Genomic DNA, 27,832 nt, shown 5'->3' with positions numbered 1-27,832 from the left:
GATGTCAGCTGCTCTTTTCCTATCCAGCAGTGCTGCAATCCTGCTGTAGAAGACCACTAGACTTGCTGGACACAATCTGCCCTTAGTGAAGCCATGTTGGCTGTCAGCAGCCACCTCCTTATTTTCCATATGCATTAACATAGTCCCAAAAAGATCTGCTCCATGATCTTGCCAAGCACAGAGGTAAGACTGACTGTCCTGTAGTTCCCTAGGGCTTCCTTTCTTCCCTTTGTAAAAATGGGAGTTATGTTTCCAGAACCTCTTCCAGGCTGTGGGAACCACACCAGACTGCCACAACTTCTCCAGTATGATGGACAGTAGCTTAAAAACTTCATCTGCCAGTTCCCTCAGGACCCACAGATGTATTTCATCAGGTCCCATTGACTTGTGCACCTTAAAATTTCTTAGAAGTTCCCAAACCTAATCTTCTCCTACAGTGTGCAAAAGGTATACTTTATCCTTTCTGGAGAAGGACATTTTCAGAATCATATTTTTGCTGGCTTGCTTTACACTTGTGTCGAGTTTCAAATGAAGATTTCTTTACTGTTGTAAACTCAGTGTCTGTGCCCTGAGAGAACAAGTTGCAGTGAGGACACCATCACTGGAATCTTCTATGACTCTGGCTTTGTCCTCTCCTGAAGAGCTGCCTCAATCTTGCTGACCTCTGACACTAACCGTTTTGACTCTGTTGGTGATTGGTGGTGCAGGAAGAAGAGCATACAGATGGCCGGTGGAAGTCTGTCCATCTCATTTGTATGTATTTACTAGCTGTTCACTAAACAGAGAGTTCCATTATTCATTGTAATGTGGTGTAACACATCAGCTTGACCTTCTAGATCTTTTATGTTCTGCAACTGTGCCAACATATGATCTCACCTTGTTAGTGGGTGTTCTTTAATGTATTTGAAAACTTACTGGACTGCACACCTGGTGTAAATCGGGTAGCTCCATCTGAAATACTGGGGCTGTGCCAGTCTGTGCCACTTAAGTGTATGACCCAATGAAAGGACAAATTCTTTTTTTTCTTTTTCTTTTTCTTTTTCTTTTCCTTTTTCTTTTTCTTTTTCTTTTTCTTTTTCTTTTTCTTTTTCTTTTTCTTTTTCTTTTTCTTTTTCTTTTTCTTTTTCTTTTTCTTTTTTTTCTTTTTCTTTTTTTCTTTTTCTTTTTCTTTTTCTTTTTCTTTTTCTTTTTCTTTTTCTTTTTCTTTTTCTTTTTCTTTTTCTTTTTCTTTTTCTTTTTCTTTTTCTTTTTCTTTTTCTTTTTCTTTTTCTTTTTCTTTCTTTTTCCTCTTCCTCTTCCTCTTCCTCTTCCTCTTCCCTTCCCTTCCCTTCCCTTCCCTTCCCTTCCCTTCCCCACAGCTCTTTCTATGAAGGTTACTCATCAAGAGTTCCTCAGCAGATCGTGAAGACCAAATTGTAAGGTTACTAGATTGTGAGTTGACACTTTTGGACTCTGAGTATCCCTGTCCTGTAGTTCTTGTAATCATTTATACTTTATGCAGGACATGTATAAAATGGTATAAAAAGGAGAATGTATGTGTTTGAAGTTCCCTTTCTAGAAATATAAAATATTTCTAAGAAAAAGAGCAATCAGGCTAATAAAATCAATGCTGGCATGATGAAGAAAGTTAGAGGAGATAACAAACAAGAAGACTCGTCTTCTATAAGTGACTCATCTATTTTTGTTAAACATGAGTGACACAGGTCAGGAAAGCACTTGTAAACAGCTAAAACTTCCACCCTGCTCTGAATACACTCTGTGCGTTGCAGGTTGAAGCATACCTCCTCACTGCCTTCTGGCTTTTCAATAGCTGCATTGTGGAGAGAACTTAACTGTTCTCAAGCTTAACTGTTCTTGGATCTTTCTCTGGGGGAATCCTCTGTTGCAGCTGCAAGTTTCCTCTGCTCCAACAACACACTCCAAATCCTCTTATATCGTGCTTGGAATAAATATGGTCTGTTTGCCAGCATGACTCAGCTGTAAACACTGTCCCTGTGCAATTTTGTGAGCCTTTGAGAAGAGGGTGGCATTCCACAAACCCTCTCTATCTGTGGTAGGGTCTCAGAAACTCGGAGGTTCTTGGAGATTCAGTTCTCAAAAATATCTGGAATTTGTTATTGCTGTTTTTCATTTGCTTTATACTTCTGGGTTGAGAAACTGCCAAAATACCATGAGTGGCAATCCTCGTAGTTCTTTTCTCATGAGATTTCCTTTTTTTTCTTCCCTGATCTCATGCAATTCCCCACCCATTTTTTCCATGCCCAAATGATCCAGATAATTTGGACAAGAACTGACAGTTCTGAGTGCTTATCCAGAATCACAAGGCAGTAATTTTCTTATTCATTCATTGTTATAATATGTGTTTACAGACCTATGTGAATAAAGCAAACAGTTATCTTTCATGTAGCTATTCATTTAACTTCAAAAGTGTATTTCATTTCATTCATTGTACACTTTTATTGAACTGAGTTGTTTGAGGTTCTTTGAAGAGTTCTTGTGGAAAATGAATTACTTTTGTGTTAGTTTGAATTTTGAACTACTTTCCCAAAGCTTCAGCTGCATTGTCAAAAGCAATGTGACTTTTCAAGTTTACATTCAAATGTGCAGTTTGTACTGTGCTCTGATGCTAATTAGGTATGTAACTGTACATGAAGGTGATGTATATTTCATACAGTACTTCACTGCAATAATAGTCTATCAAAGGCATTCACAAATGTTTAGAGTTAAAGCAGAGATGAAGATTCTGTAAACGGTCCTCAGGTATGTTGAAAAACAGCAATAGAGAAATTGATTGTTTAATGGGTTTATTGAAATTTGCATAGTAAGCTCAAATATATATCTTTACTTTTGGGGAGAGGGGGGTGGGAGGTGGAGAGGGAAGACATTTCAGACCCTCTTAAGAAAATGAGGATCTATAGCTTTCTATTGTGAAAAATGGTGCCTGAATTTGCAAGCCTTGAAGAAGAAAATGATGTTTAGGTTGTGTCACAATTCCACAGGCATTTTTCTTAGTGACAAAATCAATTTAAGATGTCCCTTGCCCTTCCTTACAACACCAGCTGCTAATTTCTACTCTCTGACTGACCTTTCAGCTGTTCTGATACAATTAGTGATGCAGATCCTTGATTAATCCTTTTCAGTCAACTCTTTTTATCCTGATGGAATATCTTTGATCTTCATCTTTTTCCTGTTTTGATTCCTCTGTCTTTATGACACTGCAGCAGTGGGAATTCTGCAGAAGCTGAACAGGATCCTGGCTTTGCTGCAGAGAAGTTTGATTTGAACATGCCTTAAGGCACTAGAACTAGGCTTTGGTCATTCCTAGACCCTAAATTGGAAAAGGGAAATAAGGAGGTGCAATTTTGATATTCTTCTTTTTAAAATCAGTACTGAACTTGTATTTCATGTTTGGATACTGTAGCTCATGATAAACAGGACAGTGAAAAACTATGCTGCATTGAGTGGCCTTTTTTTAGGAGAACATAATCTTAAATACGAGTGCTTTGGATCTAACTCAGACATGGTCTGCTTCTGACACGTAGCAAGTCTAATTCATTCCTGCTACAAATGGCTTGTGGTAGTCAATCCTGCACCTAGTCGTAAGTTGTTAGATGACTGCTCTGGAATAGAGGCAAGAATTAATTAAGAATTGCTGACAAGAACTTATTTCTACACTCAACAGTTCTTAGTCAAGTCTATGGCAAAATTCCTTTTGGCTTTTATATTAACAGAATAAAATTAGTATTCCTTGTTGTTTTCTGTTGGTGTGTTTTTTGTGGTTTTCTTAATAGATTTTGTTTCCTTCACTGACCCTGAGTCACAGCTCTTCCAGTATTTCCTCATCTGACCCAGCTTTCAGAGTCCTAAATTTTCTGCCCAGCACAACAGAATCTCTTTCAGGAATCTGAAGGACAAGTGTAATATTTCATGTGTACCTTGTAGAGGAATGGGGCAGGTGGGAGTAATTCATCTGAGGTGAAAATCAGAAGAAATGGTAGTAGATAAATATCTAATGCATTTGTCTGGTAGATTGTTGGTATGTAAATGTTTACTACTGAAACTTCTGTAATATTCAATTATTAAAGTTCACAGAACCCTACACATTTTCATAGCAGTTTTTTATAACCAAGGTGACCAACAGACAAAATGATGCAAAGCTTTAGGGAGCATCAAGGACAGGCTCCTCTGTGAAGGGAAGGTGAGCCAAGGTGAGCCAAGAGTCGAGTCAAATCAAGACCAGCAAGCTGCCCCACTGTTCCCAAACAGGCCCAGTATTGGTAACCACAGGTAGACAACAGTCCTGATCAATAAGTCCATAGAAATGAGGAAGGTCTGAGATCAAATCAGAAAGTCAAATCAGTGTGTTGGGATCAGGGCCAGAATCAGTGAGTAGGAGACTGGGTGCAGGTGTACCAAAAACATAGCTCAGGTGGGCAGCAAGGAAAATGGCCTGATCCTAGAAGCAGCCCCCAGTGCAAAGGAGAGGCGTGCCCTAATAAGGCTCCACAAGGCTAGACAGCTCCTTCTCTAAAGCTATTCTTTCACAAGCTTGAACAAGTGGATTACATGGTTCTAATACATATCATGCATATATCTGACCTTCCTGTCAACCCAAGCAGTGAAACTCTTTGGGAAGGGGAGATGCAGTCAGGGTCCTGACACAAGGCTTTTAAGGAGCCACAATCTTTATTTATCAAATAAAATCACATGATGATATATACAGAAAAAAATGTACAAGCTTTCAAATTCATCAACATTTCTGTCCACACACTGCATCTCACCTCACCTTGTCTCACTTCTTCCTACTCCTGTGGTTAAGAATGGCAAAGTAAAATGCTGCTTCCCACAGTCATGGAAGTGAGGGCTATCAGATGTTGAACTTAAGAAAAAACAGGATCATTGTTATGTTGCTTGTTGAATTCAGTGAAATATTTCAGTTCCTTGATGGTACTGAGGTTAAAATTATTATGATATAAGATTATGAGTAGTAAGTGAAAATAATATTAAGGTGTTACAAGGTTTCACAACATTTTGCTTTGGAGTCTGTGTTTAGGTCAAGAACCAAGGGATTCCTAATCCTCTAGAGTCTTTTTCATCTGAAAAGAATAAAGAAAATCATTCATCTCTCTCTTTTTCAATAAAAGGGTGTAATCAATGGGGAACCTGCCAGCTGCCCGCTTGAAAGATATAACATTCCTGTTTGTGATGGCAGGAGAGACATAAAATCTTCACAGTCCTTGGCATACCTTCCTTGTTGGTCTTGGCACCTGTGGCAATGCCATTTCACCCAGAAAACCGCCGTCTGTTTCAGTGTGGCAACCATGCACACTAGCCAGGGATAATTTTGAATTTGAAAAGAGATAATCTTTACTTTTTTTTTTTTTCTCTTATAAACAACAACAACAACAAACTTTTAAAAAGAGAGATTTTTGTTTTAGTAAAATTAAAAAATGAAAGAGATATACAAATAGTGTAAATTCTTTGAGAAACACAGAGTTCTAATTGTTGGAATGGAAAAATCAACTATTTAAGAAATGTAAAAACCCACTTTTTTATTTCAACTTTGAAATATAGTGGCTCTCTGAGCCAGGACACACAAATTTTAGCTTTACCTTCTAGGGTTTGGCATCTCATGTATCCTGGCAATTAGTTTGGCCTGAACAGTAAAATTCTGGGCCTGAGCTTGATTAAGAGAACATTTATGAATAACATCCTCAGAAAAATTAAGGCCATGGCCAGGACCAGGCCACAGTCACAGTGAAGTAGGTATGTTCTATGGCTAAACTGTTCCATAAAACAGAAGAATCAGGCAGCTCATAACTCTTTACATCGATAGAAGTCATCACTCTTCTTTCACAACTTGCTAAGCCCAATTGGAAATTCCTGAAATTTTCATTTCACTTTGTTCTAAGCACATTTGCCAATTTCAGTGGAAAACACCAGGCATGGTGGTATATTTATGAATATGATGCTATTGACATGATGGATGAATCATGGTTTTGCATGGGGAGGAAAAGACCAACCTATTTAATCCTCTTTTAAAAAATGGAAATTAAAAAGGTTCTTACCTATGTAAGGTCAGATCCTGCCACCCCTAGTCCCCCTGATATAACTGAGGAAAAAAGAGACCACCCACCTTGTAAGTATTTGGATCTTTTCAAATTTTGATAGCCCTTTATTGCAAATGTTTTTTTCAGTTACCAGTGCTCTTAATTATTTCACAGATATGTGCTGGGATCAGTCTGGCTACTGAACTGATTCTTTGACAGCAAGCAGGTTGAACTGACCTTAAGGAGCTGGCTTACCAGAAAAGTCTTCAGTGTGAGGTCTTCCCAGTGGAGCACTCCTTGCACCTTGTACCAGTCTTTGAATAGATCCAACCACAAGAGGCATAGTAAGGGTGTTGATGCTCACCAAATGCACATGCTTACAAAGTCACGTCACCTTAAATTAGGGGCACTGTCAAAAACCTTTTAGAGAGGCAGTACCAAGTTTGCTATTTCTATCCATTAGTTTCTCCCTCCCATTGGAAGGACCTTTGCTGAATGAGAAGTGAAGGAGTACTTCTCAGGCACTACAGAATAATTAATTTTGATGATTGTTCTCATGCTGGGCCCTGTACAGCTGGTCCTTCTACCCTCTAGTCAGAGGTTCTCTGGCAAGAGGCAGAACAGATTTTGATAATGTCCTTCTAGCAACAAAAAATACACCCAGAGAGAAATTCTGGTTGTGCAAAAAAATGCCACAGCTTCTTCCACTAGAAGATGAAGTTACAAGTAATGTGCAAACACACTTCAAGTCAAAGACATGGTTTATGTGGCCTAAACTGCCACTTTTATGTTAGGAACTTTTTCTAGATAAGTTTTATAGAGTCTTTCTGTGCTCAGTGAAAAGAAATTGTTATTCTCAGGAAGTACTTCATGTCTTAGAATACTTCACCCAGATAAAAGGGCTCTGGGACATACAGGTCCATTCTTTGACACAAAGTCATTGCGTTCCAGTGAGGCTCCTTGCTCTTGAAGCCTGGTAAAAAGAATCCCACCCTTAGTATGAAAGATGGGATACAGTCAGAGGTATCAGAAAATAATACTGCAATAAACTGTATACTGTAAAATAAACTGTAAAAAACTAGGTTTTTAAAAGGTGGGATTTATTTATTTTTTTATTGTCTAATGTTCCAATGTCCCACTGAAAGGAAAGGTATGCTATTATGCAGGAGGTTACAGATATCCCTGAGGTTCCTCTACCTTCTAACGTGTCAAAAGTTCATTTTCATAACCAAAGTTTCAAAAGTATCTCAGGTCCATTCATGAGGTTTTACAAACTTACTCATACCAGAACCTTGTATGCCAGAACTGCTTCCCAGGTGTTCCCTTGTAGACTGAAAAGGATAGTTCCCACAATATTAGTGTCAAGACATTAGTTACATCTATTTTTGTTCTGCAAACAATTTCAAGAAGAGCAAGAAGTTATTTTGCTCCAAGGGGCATATATCTCTGTTCTTGTCAGTAAGCCAAAATTTTCTAGAAACAGATGGAGTTCCTAGCTTTCCACTAAGCGCTTCTGAGAAGCAGCTCAGTCTTGGTCTTGTGACTTTATTTAACTTTCTAGTGGCCAGCAAATGAAATCCAGTAAAAGAACTTTTCTGTGCTAGATGGAAGAGTTGACTAAGCTAGGGCAGACAGTATAGGCAGAATATATGCAGAGTATATCTAGAAATTAGAGACATTTTCAAAATGTCTGAAAGACATGTTTGCTAAGGGGCCTTATCCAAAGCTCACTACTGGGCTGTCCAACAGAATTTCAAGGGAACAACACAACCCTTGTACACTGCAAAAGAAGTAAGGCAGAGTCTCAGAGAAGGATCATTCCAGAGTGTCATAAAATCATAATGCATATCAAGGGGAAAATGGGGAAGCCTTGATACAAATCTTTTATTGCATACAATGAGGTAACAATACTCCTTCCCAAACTGTGGCAGGACTCTGGTCATCACAGAAAGAATGTTGCAAACACAGAGAAAATGGTTCATAATTGAAAATCAAGTCTGCATGGCTGAAACTGACACTTTCTCACTCTGATATGTGAAAAATATTTGTCTCCTGCCTAACCATCATACTGCTAGCTGTAAAGACATGCTAGAAGAAAACTGTTCTAGGCAGTGTAGTTAAAAGCATGCCATTTGCTTCAAAAGTTGTTCATTCTGCACGATCCATTAAGTCAACCTGGAAATTAACTGATTCCATTATTTTCTCTTTCCTGTTTGTAAGAGTTTTGTATGAGTTCTAGCAAATATTCTCATGTATTTACTTGTATTTTATATGAGATTTTCTAATGAAGTAAATATTATTTTAATTATGTAGCACTTTTCAGTAATTACTTCTATAATCTGTTTCTTTTATAATCCCAGACTCTAAGACTATAGCTATCTACGCTGGTATAACTTGCAATGTTCCATACCAAACAACAAAAACTGTGCCTTCAGGTCTTCAGTTAAAAGCCTGAATGCATTTTTCAAATACACTTGGGGTATTTAGATGCCTGGCTTCAAAAAAATGAGTGTAAATTGTATGACAGGTTTCTTTGCAGCTTGCAAAACACTGGGTTTAAGTACACATAGTTAATCTAGGAAAGATTTTTCAGAAAGTTTTTCTCTTATAAAACATTTCCAACTTTCTTCAAGAAGAGATGTGAGATCAAAAATAGATGGTGCATTAGTTGTCATCTATACGAAGGTTTGTTTGAATATAATTCTTGTGTAAAAATATTTGAAATGAAATATTGGATCTTCTAAGTCTTAAGACCAGTCAAAGAAGTTGTTTCACACACAAGGTGTATTTACCAAGATTTCTTTTGAACTTGCACTGATTATAACTCCTCACCAACATATAAATTGCTGATAAACTGAGTGCTCAAACCACAACAACAATCTTCTATAGAAAGATCATAGAACTGCATATAATTTACCAGCTTTAAAGGAAGACTGAAAATTTTATTTTTTGTTTTGAAAATTTTAATTGAAAACTGTTTTAAATCTTAGATATCATTTTCAATAGAAAAAGTGTTTTAAAATTCTACAAAATTCTTTTCAAATGGGTGGACCTTGACAAATAAGGTATCTGACTTGTTTATTTAATGTAATCCTTGAAGGATATGAAGGGCTTTTGCTCACTGAAGTCAGTGTAGTCTTTCTGAGTTTCAGACAATTGTAGTTCCTATTTTAGCAGAATTAGTTAAGAATACTACTTCAAGCATCATCGGTTGTTTGTTTGTTTGTTTGTTTATATGAGTATATAAATAAGTACATATTTGATTTTCATCATCCAAAAATATCTTGAAAAAATAATTTCATAAAGATCAAAGATAAAAAGAAATAGCCTTAATCCTCGAGCATAATACTTAAAAACTCTTGAAAGTCAACTGTTCCACAGACAGACTTTGGGATTATCAACCTTTGATATCAGAAATAGTAGTACGACACCTCCCAACGTATTTCATATTTATTTGTTTACAAACCACTCCCTAACCTTGTTTGTAGTTTGAAGGTTGATAATAATTACAAAACTCTAATGCTATCAAAACTCTGTTGTGCAATAAGGAAAGAATAATAAACAATAACTCACTATTATCTAAAATTTAAGAACAACATATTGTTTTGGTTAAAGCAACATCCTCAAAGTGAAATTGTATGCCTGTATGTTTGGAGGAAAAAACAGTTCCATAAAAGTGCCTTTTTTGTCAGATAGTGCAGGTCTATTTGCCTTCCTGGAATAAAGGCATACAAATACTCAGAAAATCAGATACATTCCAACTCAGATATCTGCTGATAGTAAGCATTTTGTCTTTTTTTGTCATAATTATGCTTTCCCTTCTGAGAGGTATGTACTCTGGATATGCCTACATGGGCACAGCTTTTGGTAAATTTGACCTAAATTTAACACTGAAGTAAGTGACACGAATTTGTAATATTGCATATGAAACACATTCAGATTGCAGACCATTCTCTATAATTAACAATCCAGTTCTCCTCATGGCAATCTCCACAGAAAACTCTTCTTGAGAGTAATTTTTGTTGTTGTTTTTTTGTTGTTGTTGTTGTTGTTGTTTTTATGTAGAAGAGGGATAAAAGGTATAAGAATGTCATACAAAGGGCTTAGAATAATTGGTCCAAAAAAAGTCAGCTATTTTGTAGAACATTAATTTTATTAGTATGACACCATGACACTTAAAGCATTTTGCTCTGTCCATGTAAGAGGCAGCTGGGCCTTTTTCCAGGTTTTGAAGGATGATCGCATGTAAATACTTGCTCACCACTTGCCCAGGGAAGAAAGGAGATGGATGGGAAGTAATGTTGGTAGACGGGGTGGGTTGCTATTTACAAGGATTTGAATTTCCCACCTTTACAAAACCTGGGTGGGAAGGAGGGATGGGAATCTACTGTATGCATGTACTTTAATTTCCACAGAATGTGAAATAACACAACCACAGAATAAGAAAAAAAAAAAAAAAGTGTTGTTGTCCCTTTTCTTTGGCTTTGGGGTTCAAGGGTTTGGAGGGAGTCTTGATGCTGTGCCAGAGTTGCTCAGCAACAGAAAAAACATTGATGTGATACCAGGGCTGCTCTAGATAGAAGTGCAGAGCACAAAACTATACAAGCTGCTAGGGGGAAGTTAACTCCATTTCAACCAGATCCACAGAATCACAGAGTCATCTAGGTTGGAAGAAACCTCCAAGATCACCTACTTCAACCTCTGACCTAACACTAAAAAGTCCTCCACTAAACCATATCACTAACCTCAACATCTAAACGTCTTTTAAAGACCTCCAGGGATGGTGACTCAACCACTTCCCTGGGCAGCCCATTCCAATGCCTAACAACCCTTTTGGTAAAGAAGTTTTTCCTAATATCCAACCCAAACCTCCCCTGTTGCAACTTTAGCCCATTCCCCTTCATCCTGTCACCAGGCACATGGAAGAATAGACCAATCCCCACCTCGCTACAGGCTCCTTTAATGTACCTGTAGAGAGTGATAAGATTACCCCTGAGACTCCTCTTTTCCAGACTGAACAATCCCAGCTCCCTCAGACAATCCTCATAAGACTTGTTCTCTGGACCCCTGACCAGCTTCGTTGAAATATATTAATATGCTTCTCTATAGTAATATTACTATAATGTCTTGTATCAGTAAAAATATAAATAATAACTCTTGTATCAATACATAACTCTTGTATGAATAAACAAACAAAAAAATAGTAATTGCAAATACAGGCTGGGAAGAGAATGGTTTGAGAGCAGCTCTGATAAGGAGGACCTGGTTGATGAGAAGCTCAACATGAGCTGGCAATGTGAACTTGCAGCCCAGAAAGACAACCATATCCGGGGTGGCATGAAGAGACGTGTGGCCAGCAGGTCAATAGAGGTGATTCTTCCCTCCTACTCTGCTCTTATGAGTACCCCACATGGAGTACCATATTGAGCTCTGGCCAACAAGAAGGACACAGGGATGTTGGAGCACATTTAGAGGAGGGCCACAAAGATGATCAGAGATCTGGAGCCCCTTTCCTATGAAGACAGGCTGAGGGAGTTGGGGGTGTTCAGCCTGGAAAAGAGAAGGCTCCAAGGAGACCTTATAGTGGCCTTCCAGTACCTAAAGGGAGCCTACAGAAAAGCTGGGAAGGGACTCTTCACCATTGAGTGAAGTGATATGACAAGGAGAAATGGTTTTAAAATAAAAGAGGGTAGATTTAGCCTGGATATTAGGAAGAAATTCTTTACTCAGAGAGTGGTGAGGCACTTGCATAGGTTGCCCAGAGAAGTTGAGACTGCCCCATCTCCTGAGGTGTTCAAGACCAGGTTGGATGGGGCTTTGAGCAACCTGTTCTGGGAGATGTCCCTGCCCATGTCATGTGGACTGGAATTAGGTGATCTTCAAGGTCTCTTCCAAACCAAATCATTCTTTGATTCTATGATAATAATAGTGATGCTAATCATATATATAAATAATACTTGTTTAAATCTCGCTACGTTCTTTGTTTTGAGCACCTCATTTAGCAACAGACAATTATGTGTTCTGTGAAAAAGCATTTGCATTCATCATATGTAAGTAACTCACCTTTTAACTTGCCTCAATATGACAATTCTCCCTTTTAAGAACGTCTGTGATATTATATATTCTTCTCTCATCCTTAGGCATTTATTTCATCCCTTGTTACTTATTTCTTCTGTAAATTGAAATAATCCTTTCTTTTTCACTGATTTTCCGAACCTAAAAGCTAGCTTATATCTCTGATGAGGCAGAAATTATTGTAGATGAGACCACACTTGATATGTGTCTTTATACCATTTTCTGCATTATTTATTACATGTGTCCTAAGATTGCCCAGCTCTGTTGTCTAACAGCTAAACAATACCCTCTCTTGCTTTGAGGGGGAAAAAAATACACTAAACAGAAACCCCAAACTATTTCACATTTACTCATAAAAAATAAAAAAATAAAATAGCAAAAGCAGATGGACTATTTGAATAGCCCTAATAGCCCTAACCATTATGCTTCAGTGTCAGAACTTTTGGTTTGTCTTTCACGGGGTGCACCCATTGCCTTAGTGTCCCAAACCATCAGCCTGCAGGCTCATGCCAACCCATAAAGAATGAGAGGCATTGCTTTTCAAATTTATTTTTTTTTTTTTTTAGAGACAGTTTTATTCCCCAACTTTAAGTAAGCATTTTGAAGCTTCTCTCATCCTTATAGCAAGCTGCTTCCCATCCAGAAGAGTGAGGTACAGAAAAAAGTATACTCTAATAGGATTGTGTTAATCTTTTTTTTTTTTTTTTTTTTTAGAATTAAAAACTGCCTTTCAGTAGAGAAATGTATCCTTCTAATAGCAGTGGCTAGGGAAGGCATAGGGAGTCATTAAATCAGTTCATAATACAGGGCATGAGATAGACTTTGCCTTCCTCAACAGCTCTAATTTTCCAAGGTGATTTAAAGTGTATGTGTGAATTAAGACTATGGAATTCAGGACCAGAAAATTGTACAAATCAAATTGAAATCTGTCTTTCTTTTATCTCTTTCCCCATATATATGTAATTTATTTATTTTTATCCTCAGCTATTTACAATATAGGTCACTAAGGGATGGCTGGAGGAGGATGGAACTACAATGATAGTCTGGGATTTGGGACTACATTCAGCTCCTTTCATTTCCATAACTTCTGTTAAGTTCTTGATTGAGGGCTATGCTCCCCATTTGTCAGATATACTTAAGAATTAAATATTCTATAAAATGACAAATACTTTACTAGTGTTCTGATACTTGCAAGTCTTAGCTCTTCATCTCAGAAACAAAAATAAAATTTCTTTCCTACTTTACAGAGTAGAAAACACTGGAAAGATGGTAAAGAGCTTGGAATTGTTCCACTCCAGCTCATTTTGACAGCACAGAAAAAATTGAAGACAAGTGACTATGAATTTTCATAAAAAAGGGGTAGCTGGGTAGAGGAAGAAAACTCAGATTAGCACTTTCACTGTGGAATAATAATAATAATAATAATAACAACTTTGTTCCTTATCCACCTGAAAAGGTAGCAACCAGCTGACCAGGCAGCATGTGCATTCTACTAAGGCATATGCCAGGCCACTGTGGAGAGGGGAAGGAAGGGAGGTGCTGTGGGTGTAATAAAGAAGGGGGAAATGAAGAATACAGAACAGGGCATAAATCCATAGGAAAACAGGCATCCAGAGCTGTTCTGTTCACATTTTTTTTTCTATTGTTTTGGGATTGTTGATGCTGCAGAAACCACTTTCTGTGAGAGATAAGAGTAAGCAGAGTGAAAAGTATGGCAGTTGCTAACTTGAACCTTATAAAGCAGAGAAGCAGCTCCACAGTTGGTTTCTGTGTGAGTGAAGGACCCAGGCAGAAGGAAGGCAGCTGCAGTGCTGCCCTGAAATTGTGTGAGATAGATGCTAGCTGTCTGGGAATGGGAGAGGGGATACAGCTGCAAGCCTTATGTTTGGTTTGTGAGGCTTAATGGTTCTCCTGCATATTTGGGGCCCACCAAAAAGCAGCCAATGCCATCTATACTCTCTCGTTTTCCTCAGGGGTGAAATAAGGACAGGCTTTCAGTCAGACCTTACCGTGTTTCCCAGCTTTTGTGGGTTTCAGTCAGACCCTTGTAGTTTTGTGGAGGGTATTTTTTTCACTGTGGTTTGAATACTTAAGAAATGTACCCTGATGTACCATTGTAATTTCTATTGGTTTGCATGTCAGCCTGATTATATAACCCCCCTTGTTTTGCCTTCTAAATGCAAGGAAGTCCATTAGACAGTGTGTAAGATTCACCCCCTTGGTCTCTTTTGTAGCCGTAGGGAGGGTAGGGAAAAATGCTATTGTGTGAAGGAATAACTGATTCTTGGTCAGACGTAGTGATGCATGTCACATTGTTGGAGAAAAGCAATGGGAGCCCTGGTTTAAACACATGAAAATATTTGGATCCACTGCCAAGCCCCTTCTGTGCCCTTTGTTCACGCAGAAGCCTGAAGTGGCAGCCTCTGCTTCTGAGGCTACAGGCTCTGCAGGGCAGCTAGGCCAGGATATTTTTGTATATCCATCACTTAATATCAGCTGTTTACCTCACTCCGTGAACAACATCAGTCAGCTCCTCTCTGGGGCTCACTCCTCTCTGGTGTTTGCACTGTGCTGTGGCTTGACAATGCAATTGAGTATATGCTCACATTTGACACAAATGGGATCATTACAGTGCAGTTAGTACACCACTCATAGGCCTAGTGGTGCAAATATTCTTGGAAGCACGATCTACCCATGAAACATTTAGCCTCCCAAGTGGGTGAGTACAGCTCTAGCAGCTCCCTTGGGTTTGCACAGATATATGGCAGTTGAGGATCAATCCAGAAAAACCATCTTTCCCACCCCTTTCTTCCATTGTCATGGAAACACACATTTTTTTCAATTTTTATGAAGACACACTTATCAGGATTCCTTCTTTACAAAATGAAACAATTGTTTTTCCATTATACTGACATTTTTCTCTGTGGGAACTGCAAGGGAAAGAACTCTGCCAAATATATCCTGCTTTTACTTCTGTTTTAACATATGTTGTCTTGAAACAGAGAGAGGTCTCCTATGCCCAAACATGATTAAATACCATACAAGTTAAGTCTTTTTGAGCAGAGTGCATGTTATAAAAGCCACTGTGAGTCAACAGCGATTTTAAAGCCCTGGTTTTGTGTGGTCCTTGTTTGGAGAGTATTAGGCATAAAGTTGTCATACTGGAGCTCTAATGGGTGCACTCAGTAGGTGTGATTTATGGGACTTGTTGCGTTCTGAGAATGAAGTCATGTAGTGTTTCAGGGTTGCCCTGAAAATGAAGCAATTAAATTTAGTCATCTTTCTTCTAAAGGTGTCCTGAGTGGGGATGAGTGAAAGTGAGGGAAAACATAGAGTGGGGGGTGGGGGAGAGAGGTGATTAGATATCTTGTGTTGATGAATGCTTATAAGACCTTTTCTTAAGTATTTAATTGAATTTCATTTGCTGAAGCCTAGTACTACATCTGGAGGCAAACAGCACATCTTTTACTTTCCAGTTCTATTTATATGTCTGTGAAGTAGATCATTGTAATCTATACAGATGGGCAATAACTACAAAGTTATTGCATAATTTTTCAAAATTTTATGATTGCCTTTCCTACTTCCTCTTAGAATAATGGTTCTACTGTACAGCCTGCAGACCATCCACTATATCTTTCGTACATTTTACCACTTCAGCAGATTTTAATTTATTGGAGACACACTAGAAGTGGTAGGTAAACAATCTACAGAACGAATCCAATTTATAAGACAAGGAAGACTTGAACTGGTATTAAGTTGCTTTGGAGATCACTTGGTGAATGTGAGCATATATGATTTTTCATCTCTCTGACTTGGCAGCAAAGGGCAGTGAGCGTGTGTGGGGAGGAAGTCAACTGAAAGCCACCCACCGCCAGCTTTACAGAATATAGAACAGGTTTGTGATAGGATGTCTATTGGGATGGAAAGTGTTTTGGGACAATTTGCAGGTTTAAACCTGCTTCAGGGAAAGTTTCAGACCTTTTGTGAGAAATCCAATCCACTTTCAAAGGGGTGAAGCAGGCTTGATGTTGCCACCCTGGAGCTAGCTGGAGTAGTCTGACCTGGGACTGTCATTTATTTCCAGACCCCGCACCTCAACCTCTCTGCTCCCCCTGCCCCCAGATCCAATCTGTTCTACATACATTTCTGAAATAATGAATTGCAACAGTTTTTCCTGAGTTGTGATTATGAGTAAACCAATTTGTGACGGCACATACATGTAGGTCAATGGAAGCCTTTGAGTTGATAAAATGAGTATTGGATGTGTCCCTAAAACAACTGTGTTTAAATCCTAGCCACAATGAAGCTGATGGCAAAGAGAAGTTTGAAATTCACCCTGGTGTCTATGCATCACCTGGTATATTGGCAAAGATTATCTGCTTCCCCTGAAGGCAAAGCTAAGTGCTTTTGAACCACATGCTGTTTTCTTAGTCTGACTTTTGAAACCTGCTCCAATTCAGTCTGTGATCCTGAGAACCACTGATAATGAACAGTAGGAATGCCAGTTGAGCTGGTCTTTGAACCCCTTTCTGGGACTGGTTTATGATTACATGATTTACTCTCAAAATCAAAGACCTTTGACCTAAATATTCAGAAATATATTTGCTTTTGTGAGCCCAGCTAGAAATTTCTCAGAGACACCTGATTTTCAAGAAGTTTCATGCAGCTGATGATCTTGCCTTCTAAAACTGCTTAATGTTGTATACTCAAAAAATTGGATATCTCAGTCCCATTAGGTAAAACACCCTTTCATTTATGATTTTTTTTTTACAGCACACAACACCTATGAAAGCTTATACTGTAGAAGTATGCTTTGGGGTTGTATTCCCATTCATCTTTGATCGATCTTCCTAAATAAAACTACTAGGAGTATTAACTGATTATGGTGACAAAAGTGGTACTGTAATCTGGTTTTGCTAGCACAAAAGTTGTATATCCTCATCCTGCAACAATGGATTTTTATCAATATTGTCTGATTTTCATTCGAACCTGGGATAAAAAAAAAAATAATAAAAAAAATAAAAACATTGTTTATTCCATATTTTTGTGATAATTCCTGTCTTATCTAGTAGTATAAAAAAATTTGACCCCTGTTACCCACTTTGAATAAAGGACATCTGCTGTGTTTTGTTCGCCTTTCCCTGAAGCGTAAGAACTGGCTTTGCTAATGAATTGTCTCAACAAAGTGCAAGTACATACTTAACATTGCCCCACTTACTTCATAATACTATTGTGAACAGAACTGTAGAAAATGCTTTAAAGGAATTTTTGTTGTTTTGTGTTGTTGTTTTTTTTTTATTCTAGTTAGCAGCTTAAAATTAGAAGAAAAAATACAGTTGGCAGTTTCACAGTCTTCCAGGGGCCTAGTGTCTCCTGACTGAAATCTCAGCCTTCAGCATGAATCTTGTGCAGAGCAGAGGAAGGTAAATCTGTCTAACCTTCGCCCTTGCTGCAAACACCAAAACTTATATCATCAGCATTCCAAGTCATAAGTTTCCCTTTCACATGCATATGACTGTTCCTTCATATGAAGTCAAAAGCATTTCAGATTTTTTCAGCATTTCATTTCCCCATCTCTTCAAAAGATTTTACTTTTGCTTTTTCCTCTTTCTGTTTTTTTTGTTTGTTTGTTTGTTTGTTTGTTTTGTTTTGTTTTGTTTTAATACTCTGGCATAGTCAGTTGTTTCACCATATGGAATCACTTCCACCTCCTTATCCCCTGTACACACTTTCCCACTCAACATGATGACATGTGACCACTCAACTCATAAACAGGAGTTAGGGAAACAGAGGTTAAACCACGGGCACCAAAAGTGGTTTTGAGAATGCAAATGTGGAAAAAGTGGGATAATCCACAAGCATGTGGTTTGTTACCATCTGCCTTATGCTCTGAATGTATAAGCACATTCACCCAGAGTTTACAATTGAAGAGATACAATGTTTTTCTTCCTGGTAAAATACTGTGCATTTTGGCTTGAAATCATGCTTGCTTCCCTTCCCGTGGTGAGATTACAGGTGCTGCAAGCTACTATTATGGCTGATCTTTTTCAATAAAGATTCCACACAGCCAGGATACTAAACACACAACTCAGCTTGATCATGATGAATTGCCTATAATCCATCCCACATTCATCTTTTTCCTCCTGCAGCCCCATCTAGTGGTACACTGCTTCTTTTCATCGGCCATATCTCCTACCTACGTAAGTATGTGAATGAAAAATGCGTAAGTAGATGTATACATAGATGTAGAAATACATATAAGAAAATGCATAGCTTAACACACGTATATACATAACGGATCATATTTCAAATGACACTTGGCATTACTTGGGCATTGTTTAGGTGCCTGAGAACTGCCATGCTCAGGTAGGACAAGCTTACCCTACGGTGGCAGTGAGCTGAGGTAGCCCAGCCTCTGAGACATAGGGAAAAGTCCATCCTCTGGGTAGTTGGGTACAGATCCTGTCACCAACTCGGCCTGCCTCAGGCTGTCTGCACCAACACCCCAAGCTTACAAAAACCCCAACACCCCAACACCACAAAAAGCTTACTTTTCAGAAAGCTAATTCCCAGTAGATCATGATGGTTGCCAAGTGCAGTTGAAAAGAGGGATATTTATATCTCTTAAAAGGAGTGGAAGGTAGCATCTACCAAAATGGTGTAACGTGTACTAGCAGCAAAAAAGCCAGACTGTTGAATATAGAAGAAGTCCCCACCTTTTGCACTTTTACTTGGTTTTGCTGTAAATGTCCATCCCAAAGATGAACACTCCAACCAGAGAACTTTGCAAACTGCCTTCCCTGCTAGCCTTCCCAACACCTCCAGCCCTTTCCTGAACAGTGTTAGATACACAGGTCCTAGGGCACAGGTCTGCTCCTGTTCACTATTTGCCTTAGGTGAGCCTTTTCCCAGTTATTCTGAATTCTTAATTTCTCTTAACTTTTATGGTACTTTTATTGTTTCATTAATTTAGAATTTTCATTGACAATAAGCTTAAGGTGATTAAACAAGGGAAGAAGATCAGACAAGAGGGTGGGAGAATGTGGGAACTGGCAGGGTATCTGATGGACAGTATGTCTCAGGCAGGACTCAGTAGTAGATATCAAAACATGAGTCTTACAAGGGGCTAGCCAAACATCCCCACTATCCATGTCCTGCTTTTGGGAAACAACACTCTGTGCCTCTTTCCAAAGAGTCAGTCTTCAACCTCAGATGTGTCCTCCACCAGCTGTGACGCTGTGGCCAACATACATGGTCTGGGAGGCTCAACTCCTAGTGCTCTGTGAACATTTCAGCCAAGACATTTTTACACTACTGCTTACTAGGAAGGAAAGGTTAAGTGTATGCAGGAGGGCAAAGGTGGTGTGGGGTAAGTGAATCAGGTAGAGCCATTTCAGAGAAACAGTAGACCAAAAAATTGCCAAAAGTGCAGAACAAACTTAAATGCCAGACTTGTTCATGAAATCTGTCACCAGAGTTATTAGCAACAGATCAGAACCACAGATGTAATTAATGGTTCTAATTAAGCCTGCTATCAGTCAAGAGGTGCTCCAAGGACTGGGGGTGCTCCAAGGCCATGTTTATGGCACAGCCCCAGAAATCGCCTCTCCTACCAGTCACCATTCTGTTATCTGGGTGACCTGCTACATGCTTTCTGGACCTGCAGTTCAAATTCTGACCTGCACTCATCATACTCCCCAAGGTAACCACATCTTTTCACAATACAAAGGTCTAAAGAACAGGCAGCTGCTGAGCTGAAATTTGGAGGTTTGGCTCTCAGGTCTGCTGCTGACAGACTTCATCCAGGTCATTTCACCCTCTGAGTCATAGTCTCCCACCTGCAGAAAACAGTGTTAATAATATTTAACTACCTCATGGTACTAAATTGCAGTTTAATTAATGGTTTGCAAAGCACTTTGAAATGTTCACTTGAAATAGGCAAAGGATAATTAACATCACATATTTATTTAGTGAGTTTTCCTTGCCAGGCACAATCTTCCTAAAATTCCCCTTGCAATAACTGTTTGTACTGCTCTAGGAAAAACAAAGCAGTTCAGCCAGTATGTTTTCTGTGGGGAGACTTTTTGCTGCATGAATCAGATGGTTGAAACTTGAATAGAGTAGCTGCCTAGATGCGTGGCAAACATGCTCCTGAATGGGGTGGAGGGGTGGGTGAACACATGCACAAATGTTACTGCTCCCACGGAAGCATGTGCATTATACCAGGCAGCCCTAGCAACAACTAGCCCCCATTCTTCTGTAGGACTGCTACTTACAAATATGTATGAATGGGGACAACACCAAGATCTTTGCCCAGGAAAAGTCACAGATCAAGTTAACTGATACAGCAAGTTGCACTCTACTTATGCAATGGTTGCAGCACTAGTGATGGAAGGTGAGGTGTAGCCTCAAGATAACAACCTACCTGGGAGTCTTTACAGGATCCTGATTTCTAGCTGTACCTGCTGAGCTGGAGAGAAGGCCAAGCATTAATTTTGTCATGAATGATGAACACATAATTTCAAATGAAAAGCTATATATCCTGGGATAGGACTGCATAAAATAATTTAAGGTCTAAATTTTGAGTTCTCACTCCAGAAAGACTGAAATTTTTATGATACCCTGCTGATTTTCTGTCTTTTTTCACTTCCTTGTCCCCAAAGTGAGACTGAGAGAAAACTTTATAACAGGTTCTACAACCTCTCCCTAATGTTACAAGTGAGAAGGGGGAGTTTCAAAGCAAACAATGGAACTTCATACCTAAACCAAGCAGGCTTTGTCTGGATAGTCTCTAAAATAGCAGACTTTGAAGATTGCTCTTGAGGCATATTGTGAAATTCTACCTCATAATGGGGAGAGGCTTAGGATAAATTGTAATCAAATTTCAGCGAGTCTGGGTTCAGAAGATCAACTTCATAGGCCAGGCCTTGGAGAACAGTAAACAGGAAAATAAGCCCAATGAGCTCTCTCTGCATGCGCTGATAATGTTGTGTGTCTTTTGAAGAGATCATTTCATTGAAGAAAAGCACATATTAAAATGGCTGCTTAGAGGATTTTGGATAAAGTAGAGCTATTTAATGACATTGATGATTTTTGTTTGCTTATGTCTGCACTGCTAACCTGAAACCTTCTTAAAATGTGAGTCAGCACCCTTAAAATAAAGAAACTAGTTCAAAAATTATGGCATTTATAAAATAAATAAACAAATAAACCTTGAGATTTTACTTTACCTCCCAATGACCTTCTGATATTGAAGCTTTTCGAATCTCCTTTTCAAGCTTTTGTCTACAATTACACAGGTTAGAAAGCTGTTTGTTTTTCTTTCAGTGAAAACAGAGATTATAAACTAATCACGTGCCTTTGTCAACAGAAGATACAAGAGCATCACATGCAGAAAGACTAAAAAAATAAATTAAAAAAAAAAAAAAAAAAAGTAAAGCTGTCAAAACTGTAATGCCTGTTGCATCCTGCAATACAGCTCTCACAGCTGCCTCTGATTCAGCACCCCTAGAACCATGTGGGAGCTCACAGGGACAGGGTTTCTTGGATGCAGGAACATGGGAATGTGGGGCAGGAGGGGAGCCCACATCTCAGCCTCACTGCCCTGGCCACTCACCTCCTCATAAAGAATGAGTCCCCAGCTTCCCTCACAGCAGGTCCAGCAGCAGCTTTAATGAGATCAAAGAGGTTGTCTACAGAATAAGTTCTTAATCTGGGTGAAGCTGAAACAGATTTCACGTTGCCTCTGAATTCAAGAACAATTCAGCTGGTAAGGTCAGGCTTCTGCCTTTCTTTGGCTTAAGCCGACCACAATGCAGAAGTGCCCTCTAATGTTGTTCATGAAACAGAAGGCTTGCATGCTCGAGCAAGGCTCCTCATAGCTGCAGGTGTATTTTTCTTGGGAAGCTAAATTGCTGGAGAAACAAAAGTCTTGGTTAGTTTAATTTGGCAAGACAAAAATGCCGTCCTAGGGGAAGACTTTATTTAGAAACTGTATTTTTCCCCTGTTAACTTAGATATTTTGTTGAAAAAAAAAAAAAAAAAAAAAAAAAAAAAAGTTTAAAGGTTCAAAAGTTTATAGGACACCTTATTTTGTTGTATTAAAAATAAATAAATAAATAAATCCCAGGCTGGACAGGACACTATATAGATTAACTTGATGTGACAGAACTTAGTCCTGAAAATGACAATTCATTAGTTGTGGTGCTATAGTTTTAAGTCATTTTCTGTAATATTCGTTTGCCTAATGTTGAAGTATATAGGTCCAGTGTAAATGGAAAAGGTTGCTGCTAGCTGTTAACAGAAAACCTGTTTTTGCTGTCATGAGCTATGCAACATGTAATTCTACCAATAATTATTTTTCCTTAGTGAAATGAGGTCTAATGATTTTGATATTGCTAACATTTCCTTACTTGAATGAAGGCATACTCTTCACCACTGGGAATCTGATCATGATTCTTCTCCAGATAAATCCAGGAATGTTCAGCAAGCCACAAGGTCAGCTACTAGGCATCAGTTGGCACTTGAAACAAGGAGACAAAAATAATATACAGTCTTCATGTATACCCAGTGGGCAACTAATCTGGGTGTTTTGGTGGGGGAGACACAGAAGTAACTGTGGAGTGAAATATTAATCTTTTCCTACACATCCCAGGTTCACAAAATATAACAATTTCTGTGTGCGGCACTTTTTAATATCTAAAAATAGGATTACCATACCATACATAGTATATCTTATTCTGGTTACTTCAGCTTTAGAAATACAACAAAATCTCTGATAATTGAGAGAAGGTAGAAAAGGGGGAAAGAAGGGGAAGGGGGAGGAAAGGTTCACTAAACTCTTAGAAAAAGAAAAAAGTCATAAAAGAGCCACCATCTAACCACGTGGGACTGATGTAACAAGAAGAAAGAGATTGGAAGAAAGAGACAAGAACGTAACGCAGGAAAATTGACAAAGAACTCCAAACAAGGCCCACTGTTGGGATGGAATCAGTATATATTGCACTGTGTGCTGCATGTGCCTGCTGGGATAAATGAAAACATCCTAGAGAGTTCCTCTACCATATTTGAGCTTGCTTCTTTGGGCCCCCAAATGATCAGATCCAGGATCCAGTTCACAGCACAGAGAATGGAAAGTAAATTCCAAAAATAAATATGTGTGTAACAAGAACTTCAAAGGCCAGTTATGGGGATTATGGTATAAAGACTTCTTGCATGAAGGACAAAACAGCTCCATGCCTCCTTCTCTGATCAAACAAGGCAAATGTTAGTGGAAGGGGTGAATGACATAAGTAAGGTGCATGTATGCAAGGGAAGTTGCTTGCTTGTGACTTGAATGGGTCCTAGAGCCTAGAGCTGTCTCACAGAGAGCCTTGACCTTCAGAGGGCAGCTGGGAGGTATTACTGTGGGTGGTTTCTTAGTTTATGTTTTCTCAGAAGATCCTCAGACACTTCAAGCAGCTACAATCAGATTAGATAACCAGACAGTCTTTGCAATTCCCACTGTATAGCAGGTGAAACAATAAAAAAAAGTATTGAATAAGGAACATTAATCTACATTCAGAGCTTTTTAATAAATTACAAATAAATATATCTGCTTCAATCCTTTGAATTCTACCCGCTCATGTTTAGCTATCTGTTTTTAGTGGCAACACAATCTCTGTGAACTGTAGGCCCAACTAAATCATGAGCTATTTTTAAAAAAAATAAAAATAATCTGAGCTGAGATTTAAAGTAGGGTGTGGTGGAACTGTGAGGGTGAAAAGTTTGACTGCATATCAATAGCCAGTTGGGAGCTCCTGGCAATTCTTTCACTTCCCTTTTAGTGAACACAAGATTTTCATAGAGGAGAGGATGCCACATTTTTGCAGCTTCCTGTTTCAGACCTAGTTTATGCATTTCCCAGCAAGAAATCAAAAACTATCACATGCTGCCTCTCATCCTCTGAACAAACTTTCTCTTTCAGGCTCTTTGGCTAAACCAGACAGAATGCCACAAAATTTTACATTTAAAATTGAAGTGCTCCCTGAATATTAGGTTTAACTCCTTGTGGGAGGAGGTTTGGAAGGATATTTCCAAAGTACATTCTGGTCTGCCCAAAGTTGGAAGAGATGTGTACCCTCAGGAAGGCAGGAAGGGGGAACAGGCATGGAACAGAGAAAATGAAGTTGTGATCAAACTGGGGAAAAAAAAAAAAGTGAAAGCTTTGGACATGGGGGAGATAGGAGAGGGCAGGGAATAGAGGATAGAGGATATAGGCAAACTGTCCAGACAGAATAAGAAAATGAAGATTAAACAAAAAAGTAATCTCAAAACATAGATAATCACCTTCATCCCCTGTTTTCATCGAACTTTGTTTGGATAAGGAGAAGAAAGAATGATATAAAAGCTGTACAGAAAAAAAAACAGGTTTAGCAAACTGGACTGCTTTGTCCATAGAGATTTATGAACAGGTTTAACAACCAAGACTCCTACAATGTCTCTTTAAATATCGCACTGGTGTGAAAAACTTTCTGCAAATAATCATGTTCAGTAAAAATGTAGATCTCTCCTCTTCATTACCCCTTGTTACTTTCAACTTCTCCTTGATCCATATTTGTGAAGGCAAGGACTCATACCTATGCACGGTAAAGTACTAAACAGCATCAGGAAGAGTGATTGGTAAAAAGATGACATTTTAAGAGTGAGAAAGTTAGATTTAAATGTTCATTTCCATGTCATTGTTGTGGGGGAGTATCTTACTTTTAATTATGAAACATTCCTAATAAGTGCAGTGTTTTTTTGTGTTGGGTGGTGAACATCAATGAAATCCAATACTATTGGTTAAAATTGGTTATTTTTTGGTGAACTGGTCATCATTATAGCTTTAGAAAAAAAAAGTGATAGTGGTTCCAGACAGCTATTTTTCCTGAAATCCCTGTAGCAGATTCTTTTTCTCTAGGCAGGAAACTTTAACAACCCTAGGTGAATGGGCCAAAGGAAAGCAGTGGTTTCGTACACTTCCCTAAGCATTCATGTGGCTTGGGCTGGTCTAGAGGTTTGGAAGTCTTTCTTGGGGACTGTGAAACTTGCAGTTTCAGAGTACTCGACAGACATTTTGGATACATGACAACCACCTCTTTTCCCTAAAGTCCTTCATTCGAACTTTTCCATTAATATTTACTTTTTCCAGTTACCACATCTCACAGAAGGGTTGGGGATTTTCATTTACTGCTAAAACTATCAATCGAATTTTGTTTGTTTTTGTTTTTGTTTTTGTTTTTGTTTTTTTCCTTAGATTGAGTCTGAAGTCCATCCTTCCATCTCCATATACATAATTAAAATTGGTGACAAAGGTCACATCCTTCAAAGAGTGTCCTTCTGCACAGTCTCTGTGATATTAACATCTCACCCCTCCCCTAACAATAGTCAAATCTTTTTTATCTCTCCTTCAGCTTTCATCATGTTTTTTGTCTTCCATGCCTGAGATCCTTGTCTCCTTTTTCATACTTCTGTGACATAGAAGTGCTAACATACTTTTCTGTCTGTGGTGAAACAGCAAGCAAAAACTGCCAGTTGACACCTCAGAAGAGAAGGTCCAGGACTAGTAAGGTAGATCAGAACAAACAGGAAGTCTTGGATACTTTATTTGATACAACTGAATGTCATTCCAGCTAATAATGTAGAACATACACATTTCTAATGTAGAGTAACACATTTTTTCCTAGGTTCTATCTTCACTCCTTCTGTCCTGAAAGCAACATTTCTTTCTTATGAAACTGATGATTTATAGAAAAATATATTTAGGAATTATTTTTTTAAGGTCTTCATCCAATTAAGGATGCCTTCAGGCTTTCTTTAGTTCTTTTGTTTGGTTGGTTGTTTTGGTTTGGTTTTGGTTTTGGTTTTTATGTAGCCATGACGGTCTGAAGAGAATTGTTGTCGATTTAATTTAAGATTATCATGAGAACAGAGAAACCTGAAGACTGAGCCTTTAAATAAATCTTCTATGATCCTGGAATTGCAGAAGGGCTACAGAGTTTGCCCACAGTTTCTCCTTCACTCTTATTAACCTGGCTGTTCAATAGGGCATTACATTTTTTCAGGTAACTATATCGTCTACCATCTCTATAAAACATATCCCCCATTGTGCATTCTTTAAAGGTGTTTGTGAAACCAGAACTTTTTTCCTTTCGTAACAAAAATAAAAAATAAAAAATAAAAATAAAAATAAAGTATCAATGCACTGAAAATGTTAGTCTAGTTCTCTTTTGCTTCAAATTACTTCACTCAACTGTACCTGCAGATGTTAGCTGGCACTGTGTAACCCATCTGAACCATGATTAGCAACCATTTGGGCACAAGTCTGTCTATTAGATGCACCCACCTTTGCTTAATACTTTAATCCCTGAAAAGCCTGATGATCACATAAAATAAAGGAAAATCAAGGATCATCTTAAGATCAGTTCACAGAAGTTATATTTATATTGTACAGGGAAGGATCTGTCTTCTCTCTGAAAATTATTCTAATGCAGTTGCATGGGAATACTTAAGCCACATGTGACATCTGGTGAAAATAAAGATTTATTTTGGCTGAACTGACCATATTAACAGATAGAGATCCGTCTTTGAACTAGATCTTAGTTCATAGCCTGCTGCTGCCTTGGGATTAATTTCAGAATTTCTGTTTGTTTTTAATATGAAGAAATTGCTTGCAGCTGATTTTTGAAGGTCTTTGTGTTCTTTAAACAGGAAAGCTACTGAAAAGAGATGGGAAAGTCAAGAAGAACTGTAAGGACAGTAATTTTAGATGACATTGACTACAATCTTTTCCTTTCAGTTTAGAAGAAGGGTTATCAAAATCCTGCGGAAGTTAATGGCAGTCTTACCAAGAGATGGAATTTCCTGCATTTCTTCTTGCCGTGCTGTTTCTTTGCTAGAGAATGCTCTCTTGCTTTGTGGACATTTGAGCTGTATCACTGCCTTCTGCTCAGAAGCGCTGTTGTGCCAATGCACAGACACACTGTCAGTCTGCATCCTGCTGTCTCTTAATGTGGGTCTCCTTTCCTAGAATATTCTTTGGGCTGTTGGGCCATCCTTCACGTGGCTTTGTCCAGGAGGCAAAGTGGATGCTTGTAGACACACAGAGAGAGAGAGGTATCTAGTGTAGCTGTTGATTCCTACTGTTACATTCCGTTTTGAGGGTGTCTGTTTCCAAAGGTAAATTGTGTGTGTGGCAGTGGAGGCTGGCAGGGGAAATTAGTACAGTAAAAGAGTTGAGCAGCGCAGAAGTCTTTCATTGGTACAGTTCAGAATGGCCAGATTTCAGTGACGGGGAATGAGATTTGAACGAGAGCTTCCAACCTTTCACCCTCATGCAACTGGGCCTGTACTTGCCTAATTACCTCTGCCATTTCTCTCACTCTGCAGTGTAGCTGTTTGCTTATCTGTGATTTTTCTACATCTCTCAAACAAGGCTGCAAAGAAAGATGTCACAAAGGGAGCTGCCAGTTGGACATGTCAACTGAAAGAAGCATGACTAAAATGCACAATGTCCAAATGCAGCTTATCAGTATACTCTGCTCCCATATGAAGTCTCTATGTTCCCTTTCCATCATTCCAAATAACCCAATGCACACCAGTGGGGAAAAAAAAAAAAAAATAACACACTTGAAAGCTCAGAGAATGTCAGTGTTTATTGGGAACACGCTTTCTCATGGATAGTCTGT

At 38.6% G+C, this 27,832-nt stretch overlaps 1 long non-coding RNA gene across 1 annotated transcript; it reads right to left on the bottom strand.

Moving 5' to 3' along the window:
* Positions 1-8,896: 8,896 nt before the first annotated feature.
* Positions 8,897-21,724, bottom strand: LOC119713704 (uncharacterized). Its single transcript, XR_011810568.1, has 3 exons — positions 21,356-21,724; positions 20,551-20,595; positions 8,897-19,963 (listed from the first exon to the last, which is right to left on the bottom strand). It is a non-coding gene; the product is annotated as an uncharacterized lncRNA (long non-coding RNA).
* Positions 21,725-27,832: the final 6,108 nt, after the last annotated feature.

Source organism: Anas platyrhynchos, chromosome 1 (genome assembly GCF_047663525.1).
Source record: "Anas platyrhynchos isolate ZD024472 breed Pekin duck chromosome 1, IASCAAS_PekinDuck_T2T, whole genome shotgun sequence".
Classification (NCBI taxonomy): Eukaryota; Metazoa; Chordata; class Aves; order Anseriformes; family Anatidae; genus Anas; species Anas platyrhynchos.
Note: the sequence above shows the minus strand (reverse complement) of the source record. Positions and strands in the feature narration are given on the sequence as shown.